The sequence below is a fragment of the Camelus ferus genome, chromosome 3 (genome assembly GCF_009834535.1).
Source record: "Camelus ferus isolate YT-003-E chromosome 3, BCGSAC_Cfer_1.0, whole genome shotgun sequence".
Lineage (NCBI taxonomy): Eukaryota > Metazoa > Chordata > Mammalia > Artiodactyla > Camelidae > Camelus > Camelus ferus.
The window spans coordinates 34,639,700-34,656,966 of record NC_045698.1 but is presented as its reverse complement, the minus strand read 5'-3'; the positions used below and the strand labels follow the sequence as shown (position 1 = coordinate 34,656,966).

Below are 17,267 nucleotides of genomic sequence, written 5' to 3'. Positions count from 1 at the left end.
GTATTTTTTTTTCAGGGAGCCCTTATCAGTGACATATACTGAGATATTTATGGATGAAATATTATGCTTGAGATTTATTTCAAAATAATCAATTGGGTGGAGAGAAGAACAGAAGTAGGAGAGGATAGAGATGAAACAAGATTGGCCGTGGGTGACAATTGTTGAAGCCAAGTGATGGTGACATGGAAGTTCGTAATAACTTACTGTCTGCCTCTGTATAACAGACATTTTTGCAAAGAAAAAGTGTTTGAAAAAATGTTTGAAAGAGAGGAAAAGGGAAAAGAGAAAGTGAAGAGAGAAAAAAAAATGGTACCGAATAGAAGATATTTGCAACACAAAACCAAGTCTGTTCCCAGAATATACTCAGAACTATTCAAATCAAGAAGGAAAAAAGAGTGTTCAACTTAATGGAAAAGTCTGCAAGAGACTTGAACAGTCACTTCATGGAGGAAGACGCTATCCAAATGGCCAATAACCTTACTAATAGCAGGGTGCTACCATGAGCTAACTATGCACTCACCAGAATAGCTAAAATTAAAGACATTACCAGGAAAAAGAGAATAAGGAAAAAGAAATGTGTGTCAGTCTGGCATGTTAATCACCACTGAAAATTTCTGTCCTGATTCCAAGAAGGAAGTTTATAGCATAGTGACTAATTTCCCAGTGTTTGGAGTCAACCAGAACTGGCTTAGAGTTCGGCTCCACCCCCTCCTAGTCATATGGCACTGGAGAAGTCATTTATTTGTGTTTCAGTTTCTCCTCTACAGTTGAGGTGATATGCCTACTTCAGAGGGTTACCCTGAGTACCAGATAACGTCGTCTGTGTTAAGCGCTTCTCGCGGTGCCTGGCACATACGAAACATTCGATAAATGGTGCCAACTGTGACTCCAGGAATGGATGTTGGAAGCAGTTTTCCCTTTGCATTTCTTAGGTAAAAAGGTAAGGGAGCTGAGGGAGGTTGCAAGGTATAAATGGTGAGGTTTTACAACCAAGGAAGTTATGTAAAGGCTACAACAACATCAGCCTTGGAAGCCTGTCCTCACCTGGTCGTGGAGTCTTTCTAGACCGGGTGAACACACCTCCGGTGACCTCCACGGCCTCAGCCTTTCATTATTCGACTCCCCATTCACTCATTTATTCATTCAGCAACACAGATTGAATGTACATTGTGTGCAAGGCATTGGGGCTATATGTACTGGAGAAAGGTAAAAATTTAAAATAGAATCAAATATAGTGCTCAGAACTAAACATTTGCTAGTTAAATATTGATTTTTTCTGAAGTCACTGCATTTTTTTAGTACTTTCTGTGTCATCATTAGCTTATAAATCACAGAAAGGCAGTGCTTTTGTCTGATGTTTCCTTTTTAACACTTTATAGCCCCTAATACAGGAAAATTTCATGACTGGCTAACAACTTCAAGTTAGAGCATTTTAAGTGCAATGCATTTTTTTCATATTTGATGAAATTCATTTTCATTGATTCACTTTCATTGTGGAAAGTATGGTTATATAAAGGAGAAAAGAGAAAATAACTGTACTCCTAGAAAGAATCACATTGATGTTGTGATATATAACCTTTTAATCTCTTTTCTATCCACATACAATTTACAAAATTGGGGTCAGACTATGCATATTGTTTTGGAATATAGTTTTTATTTACCAATACATTAGGAGCATTTTTCCATGTTATTGGTTTTTTTTTTCTCTAAAACATGATTTTTAATGGCTCCCTTGCACTCACAAATACCATTATTTACCTAACTCATTCCCTGTTGTTGGATAGTTGGATTTCTGCCTTAAATGTCTGTGTAGAAGGATGTTTGTGCACATTTCCTGATGACTTCCGTAGCAAGTGAATTGACAGGGTTCATCGTGGAATTACAGGGTCAAAGGCATAAACATGTTTAAGGTTTTTAAAACATATTTTCAAATTGCCTTCCCAACCTGTATCAATCCACACCTCCAACCTGTGACTAGATGTCAGTTTGTTTTTCTGTTATCTTGTGAAATTGGGCTTTTGATTTATTTTAATCTATCCTGATTTATTTAATTTATCCTGATTTATCCTGATTTAATAGGTAGAAAATGAAATCTTGTTTTAATTTGCTTCTGTGATAACTTCCATTTTAGCAAGAGTTTAAATAAACAAAACAGCTTTGGTCATCACTTCCTGGGGAGGTGAAAGAAGTGACCAATGTTTAATTCTCTCTGCTAAATTGTTTACCTCAAACATGTCGCATCCACATACTATGTGACATTGACCACAGGGAAGATACGCGGTGTATAGTATGTATGTTTTTGTGGAGTGAAAAGATTTATAAATAAACACCATATACTTATGGCGAGTCCATTGTGTAGAAAGTAAGGTGAAAGGAGGGGCAGGAGGGAGAGATATAGTAGAGGCACAAAGGAGGCAAGGATCATAGGTAATAATCTCTTGCCCAGAAGGAAAGAATGAAAACACAACTGGAAAGAAAGGTAGGTTGAGGTCAGATTGTGGGGGGCCTTTAGCGCCATGACAAGGAACTTGGACGAAATCTAGTGATCAGTGGGAGCCAGTGAATGTTTCTGAGACAAGGAGCATAATCAAAACAGCTCTTTAGGGAGAGTAACCTGAGGAGAGTGTGGATTGGAAGAGGGTACTTCCAGGATGGTGGCAGGTAATTCTGCAGAAGAATAAATGTGATAAGATGAAAGGTGTCACAGGAAAACATTTGTCAGTGGGACCAACAAGTAAATTACTGAGGCCAAAGTGAGGGCCTGAGGAAATTAAGGGAGAATATAAAACCAGCCTTCTTACCTTTATCACCTGCCTGTCACACCAGAACCCCATTGTCCAGGACAGTGAAGACCAGATTGGACGGCCTCCAGAGGTGGCCCTTGGTGAATTCCCATGATGCAAGTGGATGAGTGGAGGTTCTGCAGGGTGCTGCTCCCCTCCACCCACCCATGGAACACTTGCAAAGATCAGAGGAGCCCCACAGGCCACCTGGAAATTGCTTTGCTGAGCACACTCAAGTTGCCCCAGATAATGGGGTGCAACCACTAAACTCACCAACAAATAAGGTGGGGAGGATCCATTTCTGAGGCTCCATGGCTGGGCTGCTAGGGTAACTGGGACAACATTTTTCAAGATGCAGCTGTACTTTACATGGTCCAACAACAGCTGGATGGCAGAAACTCTGTTTCACTCTATTTGCCCGGTTCAGGTTTTCCTTCGCGGGTGGGCCGCTGGTGCACTCACACAGGGTCCCATACTCAGAAGGGCCCTGAGCTTGATTCAGTGCCCCACTCTCACCAACTTGAAATTCTTAATTTTATCTTTGAATTTGTGTTTTGTAAGTGAAGTCCAAAGGGATGACAGTGCCTGCGTGTGAGTAGAGGAGATACTGCAGTACACGTGTCCTTGCCCGCCTGTTCATACACAGCGTTTCTGACGTCCCATTAGCACAGCAGCCCAGTGGACCCACGATGTGTGTGATCCAAGAACAAGGTAAGCACGTTAAGTTTATGACTGTCTATGAGGAGATGCTGACATCCCTCAAAGGCATTCTTTCCAGCCAAACCTGAACTTGCCTCAAATGCAGGAAGGAGGCAGATGAAAGTCTAAAAAACAGCACTAATCGAGAAATTCGTAAGAGAGGGAGAATCATCTTCCCACTCCCTTTCTAGATTCTTGGCTGATAAACAGGAGAAAAACAGACTAGTTTAATAGCATATACACTTCCTATACACATGAGAGATACCCAGGAAAACTGAATAACTCCCCTAAATGGCTCAAGCCGTCTCCAGCTAAAGGCTAAAGAAGATGTTGGGGGGCAGTGGGAGGGAAGGCAGTCATGGGAGATTATCAGGCAAAGCACAGTAAACCAAGGGCTTGGTGGTTTTGCAGATTTTAGTCAGTTGCCTTCTCCATCGGTAAGAATTTCTAGAGATTTAGTCATCCTCCTCCTCCTGGTACAGAGAGGGAGACACCCTTAATGGAGATTTTTCTTCTAAATATAAATTTCTTTTACAGATTTTTCTTACAAGGAAAGAGACACCCTTCCCTAAAGGAAATTTTTCTTCTAAATGTAAATTTCTCTTACAAAATTTCTCTTTCTCTTCTCAGTTTTCAGAGCTTCTCCTGCATCTGCTATTTCTTTAAAATAACCAGCCTAAAATGATCCTTATGCCAAGGAGACGTATTCTGGGGTGGCAAATTCTGCTCCTCTTCAAATTCTGTCATATTGTTTCTTACCTGTGTTAACTTCACATATTAGCCAACCACTTACACTGAAAACAATGACATAGAAGGGAGAGGAAGACAGGGCAGCCCACAGTTCCAGTCCTTTTCAGTCCTTTCTTACTAATCAGTAGTTCAAGGTAGAGAGTTGATGGAATGTGTGTGTATATCAAGAAGTGAAATAAAAACAGATGAGTTCATTTGGGGCAAAACACAAGTGCATTGTACAAGCTGTGAAATACAAATTGTGTGATTTCAGTAACTGCATACAAGTTAAAAATGCACTCAAAACTGGCATTGCACAATGCAAAGATGAACAGTCAAGTTTACGTTAATTTTAATTTTTAATTTTTGTTGACTTAGAATGACATTAAATAGCAAATACAAATCACCATGGCCAGTCAACATCAAAACCTTGGAAGAAAGGAAAAAGCTTTATATTAAAGACATTTTTTCCTGCTTTTTGAACAAGAGGCCCCATATTTTCACATTGCTCTGGGTTCTCCACATTATATAGCCAGTCCTACCCTCAATATACACACGGGCTCTGAAATTAACTGCGTTTGAATTCCAATATTGACACTTGCTGACCTTGGATGAGTTGTTAACCTTTCTAAGGCTCAGTTTCCTCATCTGTAGAATGGGACTATTAGCAATTCATATCATATAACCATAGGGTCTTTATAAGGATTAAATGAAATACTAAAAAAACTTAGCACCTTGCCTGCCACATAGCAGATGCTTAATAAACGTTAGTTTTAATAGGATAAATTGTTGGTTACTGCAGTCACTCTGGCATTCCACCACACAGTGTTGCTGATGGAGACTTACTGTGTGTGCTTTATTTGATCTGTCTCTGCTGTCTTCTTAGCAGGGGAGGGGACTGCTACCCTCCTTCAATACAGTACCTACAGTATGGGGCTGGAAAAGTCATCAAAACCATTAAAGGTATTAGGGGTGTTTACTCCACATTCCTATCTAGTTGCTGCCCAATTAACATGATTTGCAGCTGAGAAAATAATACTCTCCTCCGTCAGAGATGAATTGGGTCCCCGAACTGTGAAACAAAGGGGAGAAGCTGGTGATGTTTATAGAAGTTATTGCAGACAAATGCACTTCAAAAGGAACTGTGGTGACAGATTCTGTTTCACAGGGTCCTCCCAGTTCTTCTCCGCCTCCTGAGACCCTTCCTTAGACTCAGCCGGGTGTTTTCACCACTGTCCCGCCACTTTAGGATATAGTGTGCAATTAGTCTAGAGTCTAGACAAGCCCTGCCCAATACAGTGGCGACTGAGTCCTTGAGAGGTGGCTCATTCAGATCTAGGTGTGCTGTCAGGAGAAAATACACACCAAATTTCAAAGACCTAGGACCCCAAAATGTAAAATATCATTAATGATTTTATATGGATAACATGTTGAAATGATAATATTGGGGACGTACTGGGTTAAAACATATTAAAATTCATTTCACCTCTTTCTATTCACTTATTTATTTGTTTTATAATTTAGTGTGGCTACTAGAAAATTTAAAGTGACACATGACTTGCGTTATATTTCCATCGGATGGCCTGTCCATCTAGACTGGGTTCCGCAGCCCTGGGCAAAGGTTGATGGGAATGTAGAATCCAGTTCTGAATGGTAAGTGGAGTTGGGGAGATTTGGGGCTGGCAGTGACCCCTCTTGCCGAAACGAGGTATATTTGTGACAACTGCAGCATGTGGAGCCCAGGCTAAGAGACTGTAAACCTGCCTTCCTTCTGGTTCTATTACTTACTTAACCTCAAAGGAACTTTAAATTTAAACCAAATGGCATGGGAGATTTTAGTAGGCTGATGTATTGCTCTCCATTCAGCCATCTGAGAAATCCTACTGAGGTCCCCGCGCAGCTGAGTTCCAGTCACCACCATATTCCAGTGGAAGTCTGGCACAGCACTAATGAGCTGATGAGATTTTTTTTTCTCACTTGTTTGATATTAAATAGGAAAGCCTTTTGAATTAAACGTTTACAGATAGTGTGAAAATTGGAAATGAGGGTTTTCACTGAGCCAACTACAACAGATCCAAAGACTGCAGTTGCCTGATGGGAAGAGAACAGAGCTTCTGGGTCCCACCTCTAGCCCCACCACCAGCCTGGGTAACAGAAGCCGTTTGCCTGCTTTCTCTTTTCCAGTGTGTGTTGCTCACGCACTGAGTCCACTGGGTTTGTCCTACTCTGTCCTACACACCATTATTTAAGATAACAACTTACTGATCTAAGTCAAGAATTTAAAGCTTTTGGATTGTGAGGCTGAGCCCATTTCTTTTGTTCAGAAGCTGTTGCCAGACCTTGGCATGAGTCCCTCAAATAACAACAAGAGCAGCAGCAGCCACAATAATAATAATGGCCAGTGTTTATTGAGCATTTACTATGTGCTCTAAATATGTTTGGTCACTTCAACTTCAGCCCTATGTGACATAAAAGGATTTCTATTTTGTTTTGTTTTGCTCTGGGTTTTTTTGTTTGTTTTTGAAACTGCCCTAGGTTACATAGTGAGTGATAGACCCAGTCTATCTGACCAGAGCCCACACTTAGAACCACTCTGCTATTCTTGTGGAGAACAAATATTAAAATCTCAACAGTGTCCATCAGAAATTGCAAAATGATGAATCAGAACTTCTTTAGGCATTCAGCGGGCCGGGCACGTGTGTGTGAGCCAGTGACCCCAATATAAATGCTTCCTAGTACAAATGATGCTTGAGGGGTAAAAAGATCTCTAGTAAGGACTTAGTTCACACAGAGCTACCTGAGAATAGCTTCCAGTAAAATCTTCCAAAATTGGAGATAACATGGATGACTTTTCTTTCACAGTGAAACTCTTTCTTCAAATAAAATCTATTCTTAGACTAAATTTTAAAATAACTATGCAAACGGGGAACAGTTAAGACCTCCACATGCTCATCCATCCATGCTGCATGATATGGCCCAAGGGCACCCCACACAGCCGTGCAGAGCAATGCGGAACCACTGGTGAACTGGGTAGGAGATCTGGATTAGAATTCTCGTTTTGCTACTTTCCACTCCTGTGAGCCTCCCTGAGCCTCCGCAAATCACTGCTCTCAGCAGGCAGCTGTGCTTCCCCGCAGTTCTCTAGAAAAAAAAAAAAAGTGGATTGTGTTGAGCTTTGCTGAAAAGAATCATGTCTCCATAGGGGCCGAAGGAAAAGTCTTGCCTTCCCAGGCTTCTCACCACACCTCTCTTTCTTGAACTGGTGTGAACAGCCCGTCCCCAAGCCAAGCTTTCACCTCTGAAAGTGGCCTCACCAACTCCCGGTGGGGATGAGGTAGGTCATGGCAAAGGCTCTTCGAATGACTCTTTCCTGAAGGGAGACACAGAGCAGCAGGAAGAGCATGGGGAAATCAGAGGCTGAGCAAGGATCTTCGAGATTTAAGAGGGACCTGTCCAAGAGCCAGATGCACCATGGAGCTACCCTGGAGTCCAAAGCTGTTGTAGCAAAGCCCAGGAATTTCTTTTGCCTCCTTTCCTCAGCCACACACCTCTACTTCTTTCCTCAAACTCTCATGAGGCTTCATTAGGGGGGCTCCATGGAGAAAAAAAAATCTATTTCAATACAAAGCACCTCTGGGTGGATGGTAAATGAGAACATTTGAGAAGGCTTTTGAATCTTCTCCTGAGCTGAGGAGCTTGTAGAAGAGAACGGTTAGGATTATCTTTCTACTTCTGTTGTGCCTGTGCCGGGCTGTCATAGCTCGTGCCAGATTAGAACAAAAAGGGCTTGCCACAAAGTGCTTTCCGTGTGGCACTATGTGCAGGGCTGTCAAAGCTACAAAAATAAACAAGCAAAATCTTAAGACATGGCTCCTGATTTGAGGGGCTTGATGGGAATTTAAATTTAGAATTTAAAACTGAACCTATCCAGGGCAGTCAGAAAAGCGGCTGATCAATTTCTAGGGTGTCTGTGGTGTCATTCAGACAGTGCGTGCGCTCTGTTCTTCAGGTTTTCAGACTCTGTGGTGAAGAGAGGGTTGTGTGATGTATATTAGGGGCACCAAAGGCATCTGTCCTCCTAGGGTGAATACACTGCGCCCCTCATGCCCCCCCCTAGTTTCGCCTGGACTGGTCACCCTGCTTATGGGCCTCGTTAACCCTTCCAGGCCCGTCACATCGTACTTTTCAAAGAATTACTGTTGGCTGTAGTACCGATCTGTCTGTATGTGTTTTCACTAACTTATCTAAACCTTGAAGCTTTAATTTTCAAATAACTTATCAGGCTTGATGCAAATAAGGGGAAGAGAATTGTGTTCGCCTGTTGTCAATATGCTGCGCTGAAAGCATTCGCCAACACGTGTCAACTCTCCGGCTCACTTAACTTTTCCAGATGTGGCTGGGTGGGCTGCCCAGTCAGTGACATTGCAGATGGATGGCCACAGCCCACTGTAGGCGGATGGACATGGGTACCTTTGATGTGATGGGGTGACTCTTCTCACCTATTAGCCAGAAGGAAAAGCTGTTTTCTTCTGTCAAGTCCTCAATTTATTCCCACCTCGTGGAGACCATATAATTAGCACGCATCAACACTCGGAACCGGGGTGTGGGGCTTCCATTCCTATCCGCTGAGCCTGCAGCCAGTAGCCCCAGTGGAGTCAAAATAAAACTTACGTCAAGGAGATCTGTAGGCTGTTCTTTTGCCAGGCTTGGTGTCTATATATATATATATATAGGAAAATGATTGCAGTTAACCTGTTTAATCAAACTTTCATCCCAAGCATACAAAGCAGGGCACCCATGTCCCTTACTGTCAGATGTTGTTCATCCTCTCACATCCTGCATATAGAAATTTCACAGTATCATAGCTCTCATCCTCCAGGGAGGAAAATAATGATTGGAAATACAAAGAAGAGAAAGAGCTGTTTAGCCATCCATCTTCATGGCAGATAGAGGGAGTAAAAGAACTTTCTGGTTTTCTTCTTCAGCAGGATGGACTGAACTTTGGCATCACAGTAGCACTGGTTTAAAACATGCTCTGTTTTTAAGTATTTAGGCAAATTACTGAACCTCTAGGAAACTTGGTTTGCTCATCTGGAAAATTGGGGGAATCTTGCAGAGATATTGCGAGAGTAAAGATCACACATGTATAACCACAGAATAATGCTTGCCACACAGTAGGTCCTCAGTATCAATAGCCATTTGTAACAGTAGCGTGGAAATCATTTTTCCCTTCTACTTCAGTGCACAGTACATAAAGCTGGTAATTAATGAGATCGTAGGAGCCTGGACATTTAGAAGCTACGTTTGGAGGCTGATGCCAGGCTTCACACAGAATTTGGTGGGTCCTAGGGTCCAGCTTATTTTAGAAAGGTTATCTTGTCCCAGTGCTTTTCTAAGATTGACAGCAAATTAAAATCTATAGTTGCAAGGATTTGATTATGGAATAATTTCATTTTCAATATTTAAAAGATTCACTAGAGTTGTTGGTTTGTAAATGACAAGCCCCTCCCCAAAGGTGCATTACAATTTTAATATGATTTTATTTAGAGACTGTCAGGGGGCCCATGCAGTTCTTAGGATACACCTGTCATCTTTGAAAGCTGTGATTGTGTAGAGTGAAGTTCATAAAGACCTAAGGGGTCAAAGTGGGAAAACAGCTTCAGAGGCATGTGTAGCAAAATTCCGTTTATCCTTGTGTTTCCCTGCAGAAGAGTGACTGGGCCTAGCAGATTATATAGGTTCTTGTCCAATGCATCTTGTGTTTAATGCAGTGCTCTGGCAGAGTGACTCTCAGCTTCTTCAATGGGTAACACTAGTTTACAGTTAGACTTCTCTCCATTAAATCATAGAACTGCCGAATATGGAGTTGGAAGCGAACAGAGAACTCCAGCCTAACATCCACGAGCCTAACATCCTCATTTTATAAATCAGAAAGCTGACAGTGAAGCATTATGTTCTTTGTTCACTATTACTTGTTTCCTCTTCACCCTCACCCTGCCTCATTGCCTATGGACTTGGCCATGTGGTCTGTGTTGGCCAATGGAATGTAGGTGGAGATGGCATTTCCTTCAGAGCAGAAATGTTGGCTGCAACTGCACGGCTTGGCTGGAGTCATCTTGTTTCAGTCCTCCCGGTGAGAACAGCGTCCTGGCTGCACCATCAGTTTGGGTTTGGGAATGAAGCAGAGCTGATGCCAATCTACATCTCTTCTGTAATGTGAGCAAGAAATCATTGTTTGACTAAACCTCTGCAACATTAGGGTTGCTTGTTTTATAGCATAACCTAGTGAGTGATGACTGATACAAGGGCCTGGGATGTTGAAGTGATCCACCCAAAGTCACACAGACACTTTGTTACCCAGCCTAGGCTAGAACACATGGATTCTGATGAGAAGTCTACTGTACTTCAGCTTACCCAGTGTATCCCCCAGAACCTGGTAGTGTTTGGCACAAGATGAGTACTCAGTAAATATTTGTTCATATAAATGAATCAAGGAATGAAGGAAGGAAATAACTGGAAGTCCTGGTGAACCACTTCACCATGTGGAACAGTATCTCTTTTAGTACTTGTATTATTACTAATACCAAGCATTTGGGGAGGGGAGCGCCAGCTGAGGGTCTGGTGTGTGTTAGGTGCTCAAAAAGCATCATGTCTAGTTATCGGGCATTCCCATAAAGCAGGTATTTGTTAGTCTTATTAGTAGACCAGCAAACTGAGGCTCAGAGAGATGAGGTAACTTGTCCAGTCACAGAACTAGCGACAAACAGAAACAACTCCATTCGTTCTAACTCCACAGCCCTGGTTCCACTGCTTCACAGTCTTGTTGCTGGAGATAGAAATTATAATTTGGGTCATTTACAGACAATTGACATGTGCACCTTGTGTTAAGGCAGGGCCTGCAAGGGCCTCACGCAGCGTGTGGTAGCCAGTGGTCTCCCAGGAGCAGGTTGCCCGTGGGCCTGAGATGCTGGTTCCCTTAGTCCTCAGGGTGCGAGGATGGTGTGTGGCCGGGGGCCAGCCCCCTTTGGTGAAGAGCGGCCTCATCAGATTACCGCTGGATGCGATGAAAATACTGTTTTTACAGGTACCAAGACACGAACAAGTTAGAGAAGCCCTGTGTGAGAATTGGTGGTTCCACGTCAATCTAGCCACGCTGTGAGTGCATAGCTTTTAGAAAACTTTGTCAGCCAAACTTCTAATGGGCCCTGCTTTACTGTTTTGTCACCCACATTTTCCATTTGTCCTGACTCTCTTTCTCGTTTCTTTCCTTTAATTGAAATTGTCTGTGAATCACTTTAAATCCTTTGTGGAATGGGTCAAAGAATAGATGGATGGGTGAACTGCCAAGCAGTTGAGGCAAGTTTTGATTGATATTAAAATGAGCTTCTTTAGGTGGAAACAATCCAAATGTCCATTGACAGGTGAACGGAGAAACAAAGTGTGGTACACACAGAGCGGAATATGATTCAGCCTTAAAGAAGAAGGCAATCCCATCACATGCTACAACACAGATGAATGCTGAGGACATTATGTTAAGTGGAATAAGCCAGTCACAGACAGACAAATGCTGCAAGATTCCACTTACATGACATTATCTAGGGTAAAGTCACAGAGTCAGAAAGTAGAATGGCTGTTGCCAGGGTTTGGTGGGGAAGGGGGAGTGAGAGTTACTGTTTAATAGGTACAGAGTTTCAGTTTTGCAAGATGAAAAAGTTCTGGAGGTTGCTTTGTACAACAATGTGAGTATGCGTAACATTCCTGAACTGCATGCTTAAAAGTGGTTAAGAAGGTAAATTTTACATTATGTGTACTTTATCACAATTTTTAAGAAAGAGTATACAATTAAAATGAGCTGATTTACTCTGCACAGAGGCTTTGGTTATGCTGTTTCCCGCTGTGACGCTGCTGTGGTTTGGAAGTGTGGGAGAACATACCATCTGACAGCTAAATGGCTTCTTATATAGACTCACAGAATCCTTACGGACATCGTGTCCTCTGACCAGGGCTGGCTACATAATTTACAGAGTCCAGTGCAATATGAAAATGCAGGCCTCTTTGTTCAAAAAGTAATGCCACTAATGGTACTAAATAGGAAACTTTTTCTTTCTTCTGTGGACTCTTAAATTGTCATAGGATTTTTTGTTTGGTTTTGCTTTGTTTGCTTGTTTTTGAGGTTTGTTTTTGCTACTTACTATCATACTAGGTAAAGAAAAATTACAAATTAAAGTATTACCAGTAATTTTAAATTGTGCAATGCCAGTTTTAAGTGTGAATATTAGAGCATTTAACTTGTATGCGGAATGGCAAAAATTACACTTCGGTGTCCATAGCTCGCGCACGCATTCACGTTTCATTCTCACCAGAGCAGTGGAACCTGCAAAAAACTAACTCATCCACTTCTGTTTCACTTTTTGATACACACACATTCTACCAACACTGCTTTCAGCTCACCAATGAGTAAAGGACTTTAAAACAGTTTTAAAGAAGGACATTGATGAGTAGAGGAAACAAAACTATGGGTGGCCCTACCCTTCTCTTTCCTTCTCTTTTCCATCATTTTCAGCATAAGTGGTCAGCTAAGTGAGGGGAGTAGCACCAGAGACAAAGGGCATGATGGGGTTCCTTGGTTCATGTTCCCTAAATGTCATCGCCTTCCTTCTGTGTTCTAACTGAGTTTCAACAGAAAGCCTGGCCTCTTCGGTTGTCAGTGCCTCTGCTTACTCAGTTACAGAGGTAACACGCTTGCCTTGTACTCTGTTTGCTTCTCATCGAACTCCTGTGCATTTTGGTTCTCCTGGAATTCTGTGCTCGTAGAGCCTCTTGAATGTCCTGTGCACAGGAGGAGGCGAGGGGAGAAAGGACAGTGAACAAAGATACTGCATGTAAGTGCGTGTGTCCTTCGGTTGTGCATATGGTCCATTGTTCCACTGGACTTCACTTACAAAACACACGTTCCAAGATAAAATTATTAGGAACTTCAAGACAGTGATAGAGCATAAACCAAGTACAGGACCCTTCAGCTTGTCGGGCTCTGTGTGACCAATGAGTTCACACGCCCATGAAGCTTGCCCTGTCTCTGACTCCATCCCTTCCCTTCCATTCCCATGGCCACCATTCTAATTCTAACTCTCCTTACTCACAACTCAAGGATCGACAAATTTTAAAATTGGTTTCCTGATTCTTGTTGCCTTCTAACTCATCCTGTAAAATATTGCCAGTGTAACTTCCTGAAAGCAGTGCTTCCATGCATCACCTCACTTCATTCCTTCCATGGTGCCTCAGTGCCTATCAGGCTTAAATTCCTCATCAAAAAATTCAAGGCCTTCCCCATTCCGGCCTTATGGCAACTTTTGACTTTTCTTCCCCCTGCACTCTTGACCTCCATCCAGATTCACCCAGTCAAGCTTAGCAAAAGGATCGCCAAAAGCATTGCTCACAGCAAGCCTTTGTCAATACCACTCCCTCTGTCAATAAATTCAGTCTCTATTGAAATCCAGTCCATTCCTCAAAGTCAGGTTTTCCCTCTTCTGTGAAACACTCCCTGCCCATCCCACAGCGATGTCATCCTAACTACTTGTGGTTGGCTGGTTGGCTGAATAACGGCCACCCAGAGATACCAAGTCTTACTCCCTGGAACCTGTAATGCTACCTGTAAGGAAAAGCTATCTTTGCAGATGTAATTAGGTGAAGGATCGTGAAGTGGGACTATCCAGATGGGCCCTATATTCATAAAGTGCCTTTATAGGAGAGAGGCAGAGAGATGACACACACAGAAGAAGGGGAGGTGATGTGAAGGTGGAGGCAGAGGTTGGAGAGATGCGGCCACCAACGGCTGAGGAGGCAAGGAACGAATTCTCCCCAGAGCCTCCAGAGGGAGTAAGAGTGGCCCTGCCAACACCTTGATTTTGGTCCAGTGAATCTAATATTGAACTTCTGGCCTCCGGAACCGTGAGAGAATACATTTCTGTTGTTAAGCCATCAGGCTTGTGGTAATTTGTTATAGCAGCCACATGAAACAAATATACTGTTCTAACACTCATCACAACCTACACAGCTTGGTAGTACTCACCCATTTTTAAACATTACTTTTGTTCTTTTACAAAAACCATAAATCCCTCAGAGCACAAGCTTATGTCTCTAATTTACTGGCTTTTCTATAGTACCTTACACAGCACACTGCCTTTGATGCTCAATAAATGCTTTTTATTGATTAGGTTTGTTGAGGTATAATTTACATATTTTAATATTCACTCTTTTAAGTATGCAGTTCAATGAGATTTGTAAATGCATCATATAGCGGTGCAACTGCCACCACCATCAACATCTAGAACATTGCCTTCACCTCAGGAGGTTCCTTTGCGCCCTTTACAGTTAATTTCTTTCCCTACCCCTAGCTCCTGGCAACCGCAAGTCGGATTTCTATCTGTATTTTTGCCTTTTCCAGAATGTCATCTAAATGGAACCAAACAGTATGTAGCATTTTGTGTCTTGCTTCTTTTATTTAGCATAATGCAAAATTCACCCATATTGTTGTATGTATCAGTAATGTATTTCTCTTGTGTGGATGAACCATAGTTTGCTTAACTGTTCACTAGCTGATGGGCATTTAGGCATTTCCAGTTTGGAGCTATTCTAAACAGGGCTGATATAAGCATTTGTGAACAGGTCTTTGCTATAAATGTTAACATACAGATTATGTGGATTCATGTTTTCATTTCTCTTGGATAAATGCCCAGGAGTAAGATTGCTGGGTTGTATGCTAAGTGTATATTTAACTTTATAAGAAACTGCTTAAGTGTCTTCCAAAATAGCTGTATCATTTTGGTATTCCCACCAACAAACTAGATTTCTGGTTTCACTGCTTCTTGCCAAAACTTGGTATTATCAGTCTTTTTAATTTAATTTAGCTATTCCAGTAGGTATCTTGTGGTATCTCACTGAGATTTAAATTTGCATTTCTCTTCAAACAAACATTAAGCATCTTTTATTTTGTTTATTTGCCACGGGAATGTCCTCATTGATAAAGTGTACAGTTCTTTTACCTATTTTTTTAAAACGTTGGATTGTCTAAAATTATTAAGTATATATGTGTGTTCAGAGACAGTCTCTGAAATTAATTAATTAATTAATAATCCAGATATCTTCTTTGTCTACTATGTTTCATAAATATTTTCTCCCAGTCTGTGGCTTATATTTTTGTTTTCTCAACAGTATGTTTTAAAGAGCAGACATTTAAAATTTTGATGAAGTCCAACTTACCAATATTTTCTTTCCTGACCCATGCTTTCTTTTACTTATTCAAGAAACTTTCCCTAACCCAGATCATAAGGGGTTTTTTTCTATATTTTCTTCTAGGTAGTTTATAATTTTAGCTCTAGCATTTAGATCTGTGATCCATTTCTACTTAATTTTTGCAGGAGACACTTATTATTTGATGTGTAGTTATGTTGCCCAGAATACAACCATTAGGAATCTAACTCAGGAATAAAAAGACATATGTCATAGAATGAAGACCAGGACCCTTCAGGAAAGTTTGGAATTGTTTCTTAAAGGCCCTGAATAAGAACATACACCTTTTTTTTTTTTTCAATTAGCACAACTTTGCTATTGAAAGGTTTCTGTTTCCTCCCAAAGTCATTTTGTGAAACCATCATCACCCTGATACCAAAACCAGACAAAGACACTACCAAAAAAGAAAGCTGCAGTTCAGTATTTTTTATACATATAGATGCAAAAATCCTCAACAAAATATTATTAAACCAAAAAAGGATCATACACCATGATCAAATTGAATTTATGCCAGGGTCACAAGGATGGTTCAACATATGCAAATCAATCAAAGACAAAAATCACATGATCATCTCAATAGTTATAGAAAGAGGAATTTGATAAAATTCAACATCCATTCATAATGAAAAAAAAAAAAACTCTTGTCAAAGTGGGCTTAGAAGGAACATATCTCAACATAAGAAAAGCTATTTATGACAAACTCATAGTCAACATAATACTCAGTAGTAAAAAGTTGAAAAGCTTCCCACTAAATTCTGGAATAAGACAAGGGTGCACACTCTTACCACTTCTATTCAACATAGTATTGGAAGTCCTAGCCACAGCAATCAAACAAGAAAAAGAAATAAAAGGTATCCAAATCAAAAGGGAAGGGGTAAAATTGTCATTATATGCAGATAACATGATACTCTATACAAAAAACTAGAGACTCCACACAAAAACTACTAGAACTGATGAATGAATTCAGCAAGGTAGTAGGGTACAAGATTAATATACAGAGATCTGTTGCATTTGTTTACACTAACAATGAAATACCAGAAAGAGAAAGTAAAGAAGAAAAAAAAATTTTTTAAATGTCACCAAAAAAATATCTAGGAATAAATCTAACCAAAGTGGTGAAAGACTTATATATTGAGAACTATAAAATATTGATAAAGGAAATTGAGGATGATTCAAAGAAATGGAAAGATATCCCATGCTCTTGGACTGAAAGAATTAATACAGTTAAAATAACTATACTACCCAAAGCAATCTATAGATTTAATGCAATCCCTATCAAATTACCCATAACATTTTTCACAGAACTAGAACAAATAATCCTAAAAGTTATATGGAACCACAAAAGACCCAGAACTGCCAAAGCAATCCTGAGGAAAAAAACAAAGCTGGAGGCCTATGCCTCCCAGACTTCTGACAATACTACAAACTACAGTAATCAAAACAGTGTGGTATTGGCACACACACAAAAAAAAGACATATAGATCAATGGAACAGAATAGAGAGCCTAGAAATAAACCCACACACCTACAGTCAATTAATCTTTGACAAAGTAGATAAGAATATATGATGGAGGAAATACATCTCTTCAGCAAGTGATGTTGGGAAAGCTGGACAGTAGCATGTAAATCAATGAAGGTAGAACACTCCCTCATGCCATACACAAAAATAAACTCAAAGTGGCTTAAAGTCTTAAATATAAGATGTAAAACTCCTAGAAGAGAACACAGGCAAAACATTCTCTGACATAAATCATAGCAACATTTTCAG

General features: G+C 40.8%; 1 long non-coding RNA gene across 1 annotated transcript in view; it reads left to right on the top strand.

Moving 5' to 3' along the window:
* The first annotated feature begins 3,123 nt into the window (after positions 1 to 3,123).
* The window catches only part of LOC116661001, a 118,669-nt gene continuing 104,525 nt past the window's right edge, over positions 3,124 to 17,267 (top strand). The window contains exon 1 of the long non-coding RNA XR_004316746.1: positions 3,124 to 3,494. This is a non-coding gene — a long non-coding RNA (uncharacterized LOC116661001). The remainder of the gene's footprint in view (positions 3,495 to 17,267) is intronic.